The following is a 12,109-nucleotide window of genomic DNA, read 5'->3' as shown; positions in this document are numbered from 1 at the left end:
TATCTAGAAAATATTAAAAGTGTATTTGGTGACACACAAAAAAGGGTAAAAGTATAGTTTGGGTCCACACATGTCCAAACCCTGGTGTGTAGGCCTACTTAGTATTGAGAAAAGCCCACTAAAAGAACGCCCACCAGACCAAAGCAATGGTTTTGACTTGATCAGCATTAACCCCGCCCCCTGACTTTGATGGGTGAAGCTGACAAATAAAATGTATTTATGAACAGCGATGCAGGGCCAGGAGTAGCAACGTTAATTAAATAAATACATCATTAAATAATTCATTAAATGTGTCAGTAAAATAATTAAAATAGAAAACAAACCAATAATTGATTAAATATGTAATTAACTAATTAGAATTGTAGATGAATAAATAATGAATTGTTTTAAATGAAATTAACTGATAATTAATTATCAATATATTTTTTAATTAATTACTGAACTAAATGATTCATTAATGATGTATTTATTTAATAAACTATAAAATTATTGCTAGTTTAATCAAAATAAATTTAAGACATCAATATTAAAGGTTAAATTATGATAATGAATACATGCAACTATAACTGATGACGTAAGAATTTGGATTTTTTAAGCTAAAGCGAAGGTGCTGACTCACTTGGCATGTTACTCTCAAATCCTCCCTAATAACAATAACATAATTACACTTTAGCCACAAGAGGGCAGCAGCATTAATACAAGTCACGTGTATATAAAGGTACAGTGATTATATTACAGTGATTTGGACAAAAACAAAACAGAAGTTGATGGCAGTGTGTTTTTCATAACATACCAACCAAATTAAATAATAAAAACTTCATAACTTACAGAACTTTTTTACAGGCTTTGACCACTGGCAGCAGCCTCAGAAGAGCCTCCTCTGAAGCAAAGTATTTCTGCAGGTCAAACACATCCAGATCTTTTTCTGATGACAGTAAGATGAAGACCAGAGCTGACCACTGAGCAGGAGACAGTTTATCTGTGGAGAGACGTCCTGATCTCAGGGACTGTTGGATCTCCTCCACTAGAGAACGATCATTCAGTTCATTCAGACAGTGAAACAGATTGATGCTTTTCTCTGCATACAGATTCTCACTGAGCTTCTTCTTGATGTACTGAACTGCTTCTTGATTGGTCTGTGAGCTACTTCCTGTTTGTGTCATCAGGCCTTGCAAATGAGTTTGATTAGTCTTCAGACCCAAGAGAAAACGAAGGAACAAGTCCAGGTGTCCATTGGGGCTCTGTAAGGCCTTGTCCACAGCACACTGGTAGAAGTATTTCTCTGAAGATTTTCTTGTTTGAAACACCTTCCAAGTTGTTTGTTGTTCTTCCAGCAGATTGAGTCCAGAGTTGATGAAGGTCAGGTGGACATGAAGAGCAGCCAGAAACTCCTGAACACTGAGATGAACAAAGCAGAACACCTTGTCCTGGTACAGTTGTTTCTCCTCTTTAAAGATCTGTGTGAACACTCCTGAGTACACTGAGGCTGCTCTGATATCGATGCCACACTCTGTCAGGTCTGGTTCATAGAAGATCAGGTTTCCTTTCTGCAGCTGATCAAAAGCCAGTTTCCCCAGAGACTCAATCATCTTCCTGCTCTCTGGACTCCAGTGTGGATCTGTCTCAGCTCCTCCATCATATTTGATCCTCTTGACTTTGGCCTGAACCACCAGGAAGTGGATGTACATGTCAGTCAGGGTGTTGGGCAGCTCTCCTCCCTCTCTGGTTTCCAGCACATCCTCCAGAACTGTAGCAGTGATCCAGCAGAAGACTGGGATGTGACACATGATGTGGAGGCTTCGAGCTTTCTTGATGTGGGAGATGATCCTGCTGGCCTGCTCCTCATCTCCTCATCTCTTCCTGAAGTACTCCTCCTTCTGTGGGTCAGTGAACCCTCTCACCTCTGTCACCATGTCGACACACTGAGGAGGGATCTGATTGGCTGCTGCAGGTCATGTTGTTATCCAAAGGCGAGCAGAAGGGAGCAGGTTCCCTCTGATGAGGTTTGTCAGCAGCTCATCCAATGAGGTGGACTTTCTGGTTTCAGTCAGGATTTTAGTTTTTTTGAAGTCCAAATTAAGTCGACACTCATCCAGACCATCAAGTATGAACACAACCTGGAAGTCTTCAAGCCTGCAGATTCCTGATTCGTTAGTTTGATTAAAGAAGTGATGAACAAGTCCCACCAAGCTGAACTTTTCCTCTTTCAGCACATTAAGCTCTCTGAAAGTGAATGGAAATATGAACTGGATGTCCTGGTTGGCTTTGTCTTCAGCCCAGTCCAGGCTGTATTTCTGTGTTAAGACTGTTTTCCCAATGCCAGCCACTCCCTTTGTCAGCACTGTTCTGATTGGTTCGTCTCTTCCAGGTGAGGCTTTAAAGATGTCTTCTTGTCTGATTGTTGTTTCTGGTCTGTCTGGTTTCCTGGATGCTGTTTCAATCTGTCTGACCTCATGTTCATCATTGACCTCTGCAGTCCCTCCCTCTGTGATGTAGAGCTCTGTGTAGATCTGATTCAGGAGGGTTGGGCTTCCTGCTTTAGCGATGCCCTCAAACACACACTCGAACTTCTTCTTCAGTTGGGCTTGAAGTTCTCGTTTACAGAGTGGAGCAAGTATTTCTGAAGGTAAGAAATTCAGAAACAAATATTATACAATAAATATCATAGCCTTTCAGTACCCTGAAAGGATGAATGTCTATTGGTCCATTTCTTGAGCTATTAGGAAAGATCAATATTCAGTCTTTAGAGAAATTCTCTTACTGCTCTGCAGATGGTCAGCCATCTCATGCTGCTTAAGTCTCCTCAAGAAGTGGAGTGTGATCTTCAGAAATGCTTCTCTGCAGCTCTTTCTTTCATCTTCATCCTCTCCTTCAAACATCTCCTCATCCTCCATCTGGCTCTTTAAAGTTTCTGGGTGATCTGGACTCAGAAGCTTCTGGATCTTCTTCAGCTCATTCTTCACAAACATGGTGATGTTGTCCTCCAGCCGCTGGAAAAGAAGACTATATGAATTACCCAGTGGTAAATGGACTGGTTCTTATATAGCTCTCTTTGATACTCTGTGCACACAAAGCATTTATACAACATGCCTCATTCAACCAAGCACATTGTTCTATGCTTAAATACTTTCTTTCACACTCTGATGGATGCATCAGAGGGCAGCTTGGGTTTAGTACGTTACCCAGTACATTTGCCAGCCAGGGTTTGATTCACAAACCTAACTAGTAGCTGACCTGCTCACCTCCTGAGCTACAGTCACCCCAATCTGACTGAAATCATGGAGCCCAAACTCTGATTTATGTTGGACACACTGACAATCCTCTGGTCCACAAAGTGCAGCATAGAGGTGACTGAAAAGAACAAATGTAAACGTAGTACTACAAACCATAACCACAGAGTCCAGGTGTGTTTGATGCTGCTGTGCAGACTGACCAGTGGAAACCTCTGCTCTCTGCTGGTCCACTCTGTGGAGGAGTAATGTATAATTAGCTCATGTTATGTCTGTCCACACACAGACACAAGCTAAAGGTCCATGAAGTGATGTTTGGATGGGTTCAGTCAATCAGATGACTGTCATGGTGAAGCTTTGCTAGTCCTGCTGATCCCACTGAGAATTAAAAGCTCAGTTCCAGATGTCTGTAGTTTTCTGCTCAGTTTCTTTAGTCCCAACAGCTCTTACCATCTCCTGCATAAAGCTTTCCCGCCATGCTCAGATGCCCTGGAACAAGGTGCTCTCTTTATATCAGTGACTGGTTTAAAGTGCCAACTTGCAGTGCTCGCCAAACTTTGTGTCAGCAAAAGTAGTTCTAATGTTTCTTACATTTATTATATTTTTTACATTTTTACACACACAAACCAATGAACGCAAAAACATAAACTTTTCAGATATTTTGTTTTACAATGTTACAAATCTCAGTTCACAACTACACAGTCTGATTTACAAGTACAAAATATTGATGACCACAGTTTGAGCCGATGTATGTCCCGAGTCTGTGGACTCAGTAGTTTTGTTTTGATTGTTATTGTCTTTTGTTACAATTTCTTTCTGATTAAGATTTTCTAGTTCTGAGGTTTTGGTTTCTGTGTTCCCTCTGTACTGTGTTAGTATTGTGTCTCTGTGTTCACTTCCTGTTTTATTTTGACAGTGCCATGTCCTACGTTAGTGTGTCTACTTTTGCTTCCCCTTGTCTGGTTATGTCCAATGAATCCTGCTGTGTCTCCCTTTTCTCATTCCCTGATGGCTCTTTTGTGTATATGAGCCCTTTGTTTTCTCCTGCTTGTTGCTGGTTCGTCTGTGTTATCTCCCCGTGTCTCCGTTTAAGGTTTCAGGTTAGTTTTGTAGTTTTTTCAGTAGAGGTTATCTTAGCTTCTGCACAGGCCATATCCACTGCACTTCACCGTTTGAATAAAGCTCACTCACTTCACAGCAGTGTCGGCATCTTGGGTCCTTTATTAAATTCAACATGGCTCGCCCCGCTAGCCGTGACATAAGATGTGAAAAAACAATATCCAAAAAACACGAGGGACAAACAGGGAATAGTTTTAAGGTGCAGGGCCAACAAACTGAGTCTAGCCATAAACTCAGAGTTGATTGAATTAGCATTTTGAATTGGCTGATCTGAGTTACTTCAATCAAGTCTATGTTCACTTTGAGTTAAGACTATACGTGATTAATGTAAAAGAAAAAAGCCATCATCAGCAACTGATTCTGATTTAGCAGGTTTTCAAATCTAAACGGTACCCATCCCTAGCTGGCTGTAGTTAAACCTTTACTTAAAAAGCATCCCTAGACTCAGCTGTCTTAGCTAATTATAGGCCGATCTCCAACCTGACAATCCTTGAAAGAGTAGTTGGGCGGAGACAATCAGAGGGGCAGTGTGATGATCTTAGGTTACAAACTACTGCAGTCAAGTCATTAAGGGAGACGGGATCAAACTGCTCTAAGACAGCTGAGCACACAGGAGAAAGACTCGGATCTGAGGCAGCAGTCGGCGAGACAAGAGCCCTAATAGATAGACGCTTGTTGTTAAAAATGCTAAAAAATCATCACAAATACTTGGTGAAGAAATGACTCCGACATTATCACGTGAACGAAGAAAATGATTGAGGACATAAAAAAGTACTTGAGGCCTGTGACTGTTTACTGACACTAAGTTTAAGACAAACTGTGTCTGCAGGTTTTACAGCTTCTTGGTGAGCAGAAAGACAGAAAGTCCTTAAAATCTGTAGAGAAACATACAATCTGTCCTTTTTCCATCTCCTTTCAGCGCGTCTACACTCACGTCTAAGGGAGCGCGCATGTTCATTCAACCACAGCTCTGATAAATGCTGAGCGTGCAGAGTCCTGAACGGAGCAATAGAGTCCAAAATATCAGTGCAGGTAGAATGAAGAAAGTCCGAAAGGTCCTCAACACTTTAACAGCTGGAGTTCATTATTCCAGAGTCCATAAAGGCAGCAGAAAAAGCGGCGCTGTTAGAGCATTAAGCGCTCGCTTTTTACACGCTGAGGCGCACGGCTTATCTACCGAGCAGCGCAGCGTTACAGTGAACAACACAGGAAAATGATCAGAGATGCCCAACTCAGATATTTCAGTGACGCACACATCCAGCCCGTGGGAAAGCTCCAAGTCTAGTGTGTGACCTTTTTCATGCGTGGGACCAGTAACCCACTGGGTCAAGTTAAAAGAGTCAATAATATTTAAAAAGTCCTTGACCAGAAGTTTAGAGTCACAGCAGACTTGGATGTTAAAATCACCAAGGCAGCATCATCAGAAGACATAGCACACCCAGCTCTATCTGTCCATGAAGCCAGATAACACACACCAATGAGTTAAACTGCAGGAATGTCTTAAAGACATAAAGACCTGGATGTCCGCTAGCTTTCTGCTTCTTAATTCAGATCAAACTGAGGTTATTGTACTCGGCCCTGAAAACCTTAGAAATATGGTGTCTAAGCAGATTCTTACTCTGGATGGCATTACCTTGGCCTCCAGTAACACTGTGAGGAACCTTGGAGTCATTTTTGACCAGGACATGTCCTTCAACGCACATATTAAACAAATATGTAAGACTGCTTTCTTCCATTTGTGCAACATCTCTAAAATTAGAAATATCCTGTCTCAGAGTGACGCTGAAAAACTAGTTCATGCATTTATTACTTCCAGGCTGGACGACTGTAATTCATTATTATCAGCATGTCCTAAAAACTCGCTGAAAAGCCTTCAGCTAATCCAAAATGCTGCAGCAAGAGTGCTGACAGGGACTAGAAAGAGAGAGCAGATTTCTCCTGTTTTGGCTTCCCTTCATTGGCTTCCTGTTAAATCCAGAATTCAAAATCCTGCTCCTCACATACAAGGTCTTAAATACCGTAATTGTCGGGCTATAAGCCGCTACTAGTGATGGCCCGCTTGAAGCTGACGCTCCGGAGCGTGTGTCGAAAAAAACAACACACTGGTTCAGAAGCACTGTGTCGAGGCTTGCTTCGTTTGGCAAAAGTCACGTGACCAGTGACGTCCGAAGCTTCATTGCGCACGTAACTGCTTCGGTACCTGATTCAAATGGATATAAGGAAGTGAATCATCCACGGGATTCGTGGAGTGTGTTGATGGTGACAGAGAGCAAAGAGGTGATCATTCCACTGACAGATATGGAGCCAGCGAGGAAGAGAGGACGATCTGGCGTGTGGAGATATTTTGAGTTGATTTTGCTCAATTCATTTTATCTGCCGAAGTGAAAAACCTGAAATGTCCAAAATCATGTTTTCATAATGTAAATATCATTACAGCATATGACTTTAGGAACACTTCCATGTGAGTTAAAGCTAATGAAGACTACAAAAATGTATTTGACACTATACGTACATTACATTGCTACAGTTTAGAAAATCATTTTGTTTATTGTTTTTAGGTGATAGTCTGCAGGACCCAGGAATACCTGCATATCTACCAGCTTGCAGTGTGGTTCCTGCACTCCACAGCCTCTTCTGTTCCATGCAAGCGGATTTTCTCCAGGGCAGGAGAAAGTATTTCTAAGAAAAGAAACAGACTCAGCCAGCGCACAGTAACACTAATCCTCTTTTTAAATGTAAATAAAAAAAGGGCTACCTGACATAGATCATGTTTTTACTTTGCAAGTTCTTGATTAGGGGTGGGTTTTGATTATCGCCTTTCTGATTACAATCCATGCTAAATTGAATAAAGTGATATTGATTCATTAAAATCCCGTGTCGATTTGTAAATTAACGTTATTATGCCTGAAACGCCAGCATCTCAGGTTAAACCTCACAACATGTCGTCAAACACCATGCAGCTAAAACAGTAACTGGGAGCAGGTTTACGGATTCTGCATACAAACGTGAACACAGAGCGCGCACCCGACGCGTCAGAATCAGATTTTGGTGTGTCGTCGGGTCCGCGCTGTGTTTGCCTCTTTTTTCTTCGCTGGCTTCTGCAGCTGCAGGTTCATAACTCTCTGTTTACATCTCTAATTAAGTCTCACATGTGTCAGCTTTCTTTTAATAGATACGAAATTATGGATATATACTGATACATGACCAGAATTGTAATATTTCTGACTGAGGCAAAACTTTCCAGATTCCAATCAAATTGAATCGGATCCTGTATCGAATCAAAATGATTCTACAAATCAGTAACGATGCAGCCGTACTCAGCTTCCTAAGCATTTTCCCTTTCCAGTTCACAATCAATCCCACCCCTAGGTCAAAAATATGTATAGGACAATTGGCCTCATCTAATATTTTGTATGAACCTGTCCAGCTGTCCAGTGATTAAATGACAAGTAGATGGAGGCAGGACTTCACAGCAGGGGCATACTCCATAATGTGCTGTGCATTCTCATATGTATATTATATATATTGCTCACTTATTGTATTTACCAACATCAAGGAGTTATGAGCAAAGAAAGGCCACACCATAGTGCATGTTTAAATAGGGAAAGTTTATTGATCAAAATGTATTACGCAAATACGCATTACATTTTTTTCAGCCCCCCCAATCGAGAAAACTAAACCAATTACATGTTCAAAACAACGGAACGGTGGCCCAATATCAGAGAGAACTCCACTCTTGAGTGAGCAGTGATGATTGAGCAGTCCGTTTTATTTTGCAGATTCAAGCTGCTCTTCTAAATTTTCACCACCAGATGTCACCGGAGAGGACTGTGTTGAAAAGCTTCGAGTAATGAACCGTTTTTCAATACAAGCTTCAGTGCTTCGGAAAGCTGCATTTGGCCATCACTAGCCGCTACTTTTTCCACAAGCTTTGAACCCTGCGGATTTTAGTCAGGTGCGGCTTTTCTATGGATTGTCCCTGATTTTTGTCATATCGTAAGACGATTTGTTTTGTTTGTTCCGCTGTTGTACGGCACTACGTTGCCTGGCGGAAGGGCATGTGATCAGACACAGTATCGGTGTTCAAGAGTGGTATGTTGGTCACATGTCCATCCGCCAGGCAACATAGTGCCGTACACGTAGCATGAAAAACAAACTTCAAAGTAGCGCTATGTGTTCAGCGGGAGTCGTGGATGGTGTGCGGCAATAAACTTGCGAAAAGCAAGTTATGCTCAACTCCACCGGTGGAATCTGACAGCGTGGAAAAGTGTGAAAACATCCATCCATCCACCTGAGCCTAAAAGGTAGTCTGAATCTATTTTTCTGGTGTGCTGTAGGTTATTGTTATGTACTACATTTGTTACTCGTTTATGAAGCACAGCACATGTTTCGTACTTGTAATTACCGCTACTTGTACATATACCTAAAAAGTTGTGCAAATATGTACCCATAACTTATTTTTCAAAATATTAATAAAAGAGGTGTGTCTCCAAACAGCCATCTCTTTCCTGACAATTCGCTTTGTGCATATTCTCTTACATATGATAAGTCAACATTGAAACACCTGCGGCTTTTAGTCAGGTGCGGCTAATGTATGTACAAAACAGGATTTTCCCCTGATTTTAGCTTGTGCGGCTAATATTCAGGTGCGCTTTGTAGTCCGGGAAATACGGTAATCAGGCCCCATCTTATCTTAATGACCTTGTAGTACCATATCACCCTATTAGAGCACTTCGCTCTCGCTCTGCAGGCCTACTTGTTGTTCCTAGAGTATTTAAAAGTAGAATGGGAGGCAGAGCCTTCAGTTTTCAGGCCCCTCTTCTGTGGAACCAGCTTCCAGTTTGGATTCAGGAGACAGACACTATCTCTACTTTTAAGATTAGGCTTCAAACTTTCTTCTTACTTAACGATTAAGTCCCTGTATTCCACGGTTATATGGAAATCAGCCATTATAACTTGTGTAAAATCTACTTGTACCTCACAGTTTTCTAAGCACACAGAGAGCAGTAAACCTCAGAGCAGCAGCACATCAGACTGTGCAAAAAATCTAGAAGAGAAAATATTTCGACCCATTTCTAAATGATTCTTGTGACCATGCTGCACCACAACACCTGATCTCTGGTTTCCTGACCTCTTCAATCCCACTTTAATACTTGACTAAACTCATTTTCCTGTTTAGGTGTTGAGGCAAAGCCGCCCATCTACAATGCAGGCAACAGCAAACGGAGTTATTTTTTATTCCCTTTGGGTTTTTTCTACTTTTGTGCTACAAAATGTTCAAGCTGATTAAATTTATTAGAATAAAAGTTCAGATAATTTTCTCATATTAATGTTGGAGGTAGAAATTCAGGCAACTTTGCACAAAAACTGGCAGAAATTTCCTTCAAAGATGGAGTTTTTACTTTAATACTGTGAGTACATTTCAGAGCCTGGACTCTTTTACCTTTACTTGAGTAAAGAAGCTGAATCAGTATTTCAGCTTTAAGAGGGTATTTTAACACAAACATCAGTCCTTCTACTTCAGTATGTTTGACACTTTGTTTACGCCTAAATTAACTTTACTGTTAACGAGTTTTCATGTTTCTGTAATCCACCAGTGTGCTCATGCTTTTTTAAGTGAAAACATATTTTTAATGATCAAATATAATTATGTTTGTTATTTGTGGATTTTAAATGTCCTTGACAGAGACAGATGATGATCATTATCCTGCACTGTGGTCTCAGGTTTGGTCGAGCTAGCACAAAGAATGGCTATGTTGAACTTCCTCCTGGGATCTACACTAAGAAGTGAGTCCAACATTAGCAGGGTCTCTTTCCTTTATCTGGATTCACTTTAGCATTCACAGTCACGTGGAGCTTGTTATTAACTCGATAAGTCAACCCAGGGTTTCAGCTGAGATGTGTGAGATTATTCTGTTATCATATGTTACCTTATATATATAATCAAAGTAGTTGAATTATGATAACAGCTGTAGGACATATATTATCCTTTAGTTTAGATGGTGTGCTGTGTATGTAGTTTAGTCCTCATTATACTCTTGGGTTAAAAGAACATAATCATTTATGTAGTTCATTAGATAAGTGTGCATCACTCTGAATCCTTGATCTGCTGTGAATATCTTACGCTGTTTTCTTGACATGCTTTACTGTTGAATCATAAAAAGAAAGGTTGTAGGCAGGAGAGTTTGTGTCTAGGGCAGGGGAGATAGACCACATTCCAGACCCCCACCTTACAGAGAGCAGAGGAGCAAGGAGCCGAGGTCATAACTTAGGCGCCGTAAGAGAGAAAGAATGTGAATGTTTAGGCTTTTACGACTAGGTGGGGGCCACTAGGAGCTATAAGAGGCTGTGAAACCCGTCACCATTTTGAGACATGTGTTGACCCTCTGACAGGCATCTCTCCCGTCTGGACGTTCTAATGCTCTTAAGTGTTGAATTGTATGAAAATAAATGATTGTTGATTGAGCATTTATACACTGAGTACTGTCCTTCCTTCAGCCCAAAGATTCAAAGAATTGGGAGATTTCAACAACTTGGTGCCGTGTGACCCGGATCTTTGGTGTGCTGAGGAGGGGCAGATTTGGCCTGTGGTGAGATCGTGGGGCAAGGCGAACAGAGGACCGGTCCAAATATAAAAAGGTAAGCACAGCCTGTTGTATTATAAATACCAAATGTGCATATTGGGCTTTCCAAATTAATCTGTTCGCTGAGTTACACGTATTTTCACATTAAATTTGTCGGTGTCTGGTTTTTGGCACAAGATACTAACAACATAAGTTGAGGCTGAATTCCAGTGTGTTAGATAAACTGCTTCTACCGAGAAACTAATAAGACACTACGTTGAGCTAGTTGCAGCCCACTTTACCTTCCACATTTAACTTTGTCTAAGACTGGCTTCTGTAGCAATAATACATTAGAATCTCTTTTGGAGATGCGGCCATAAGTCCGGTACATTGAATAGAGGTTTTGAAGTGGTTTATGGTGTCGGTTAAGTCCACGTTGATGCGGCTATAAAATTGAATATAGAATTAAGGAAAAGCAGATGCTGGCTTATGGTGCAGTTGAACACTGGCAATGCCGAAAGCGCAACACGTCCGTAGGTTTTGGTTTATGATACGGCCGTGTTCCGGTGATGCGGCCGGGAAGTGCAGTAGTGAGGGGTGCTGGTTTCAGCACATTGAATAGAGGTTTGACGGTGGTTTATGGTATCAGTTGAGCCTCGAGGGCTGCGGTCATAAAATAATAAGTAAAATTTTACTTGCCATGAAATAAAGGTAAAGCAGAACCTGGTTTATGGTATCAGTAATAACTTCAGGGGACGTATGCATCACTTTTACGATGCGATTTTGCCCCGTTGTGGCGGCCATAAGCGCAGAGAAAGGGATATTTTTGGTCTATGGTGCGGTTGTGCTTCAGAATAGTTCTAACAGTTGAGCTCAGAGGTTCCTGTGTAAATTTCTGCTGATGAAAAGCGCTCTCTGTGGGTCTCAGTGTCTGTGTGTGTGAGGTGCGCTCTGAGTGTGTTTCTGTGTGTGAAGTGTGAGCACAGTCACAGTGACGGTTGATGTGTTTGAATAGGAGGACATTAGTGCGAAGAGAATGCTTTAAGATCAAAGGTTGACGCCTAGTGTACCTGTGGAAACTAATTTTGTTCATGGTGTGGCGACCCTCCTGTCTGTGGACGCACAGGCCGGTCCAGCGGCGTCTGGGTGCCGAGGTGGTGACTTGGGAACTGAGGACTCCCGCATAGCTACAGAATA

At 41.5% G+C, this 12,109-nt stretch overlaps 2 protein-coding genes and 1 pseudogene across 3 annotated transcripts in view; all 3 read right to left on the bottom strand.

Annotated features, from left to right (window-relative positions):
* Positions 1-12,109, bottom strand: part of LOC145425170 (ribonuclease inhibitor-like) — a 291,209-nt gene that overhangs the window by 2,666 nt on the left and 276,434 nt on the right. The gene's annotated exons all lie outside the window — the stretch shown is intronic.
* Positions 1-12,109, bottom strand: part of LOC145425144 (NACHT, LRR and PYD domains-containing protein 12-like) — a 596,587-nt gene that overhangs the window by 332,870 nt on the left and 251,608 nt on the right. The gene's annotated exons all lie outside the window — the stretch shown is intronic.
* On the bottom strand, positions 825-3,708 carry LOC145426147 (protein NLRC3-like; annotated as a pseudogene). The gene is made up of 4 exons (XR_013906887.1): positions 3,681-3,708; positions 3,243-3,322; positions 2,762-2,990; positions 825-2,620 (listed from the first exon to the last, which is right to left on the bottom strand). The product of XR_013906887.1 is annotated as a protein NLRC3-like (transcript).

The sequence above is a fragment of the Astatotilapia calliptera genome, chromosome 3 (assembly GCF_964374335.1).
Source record: "Astatotilapia calliptera chromosome 3, fAstCal68.1, whole genome shotgun sequence".
NCBI classification, from domain to species: domain Eukaryota; kingdom Metazoa; phylum Chordata; class Actinopteri; order Cichliformes; family Cichlidae; genus Astatotilapia; species Astatotilapia calliptera.
The sequence above is the reverse complement of the archived record's forward strand: the minus strand, read 5'-3'. Positions and strand labels throughout refer to the sequence as shown.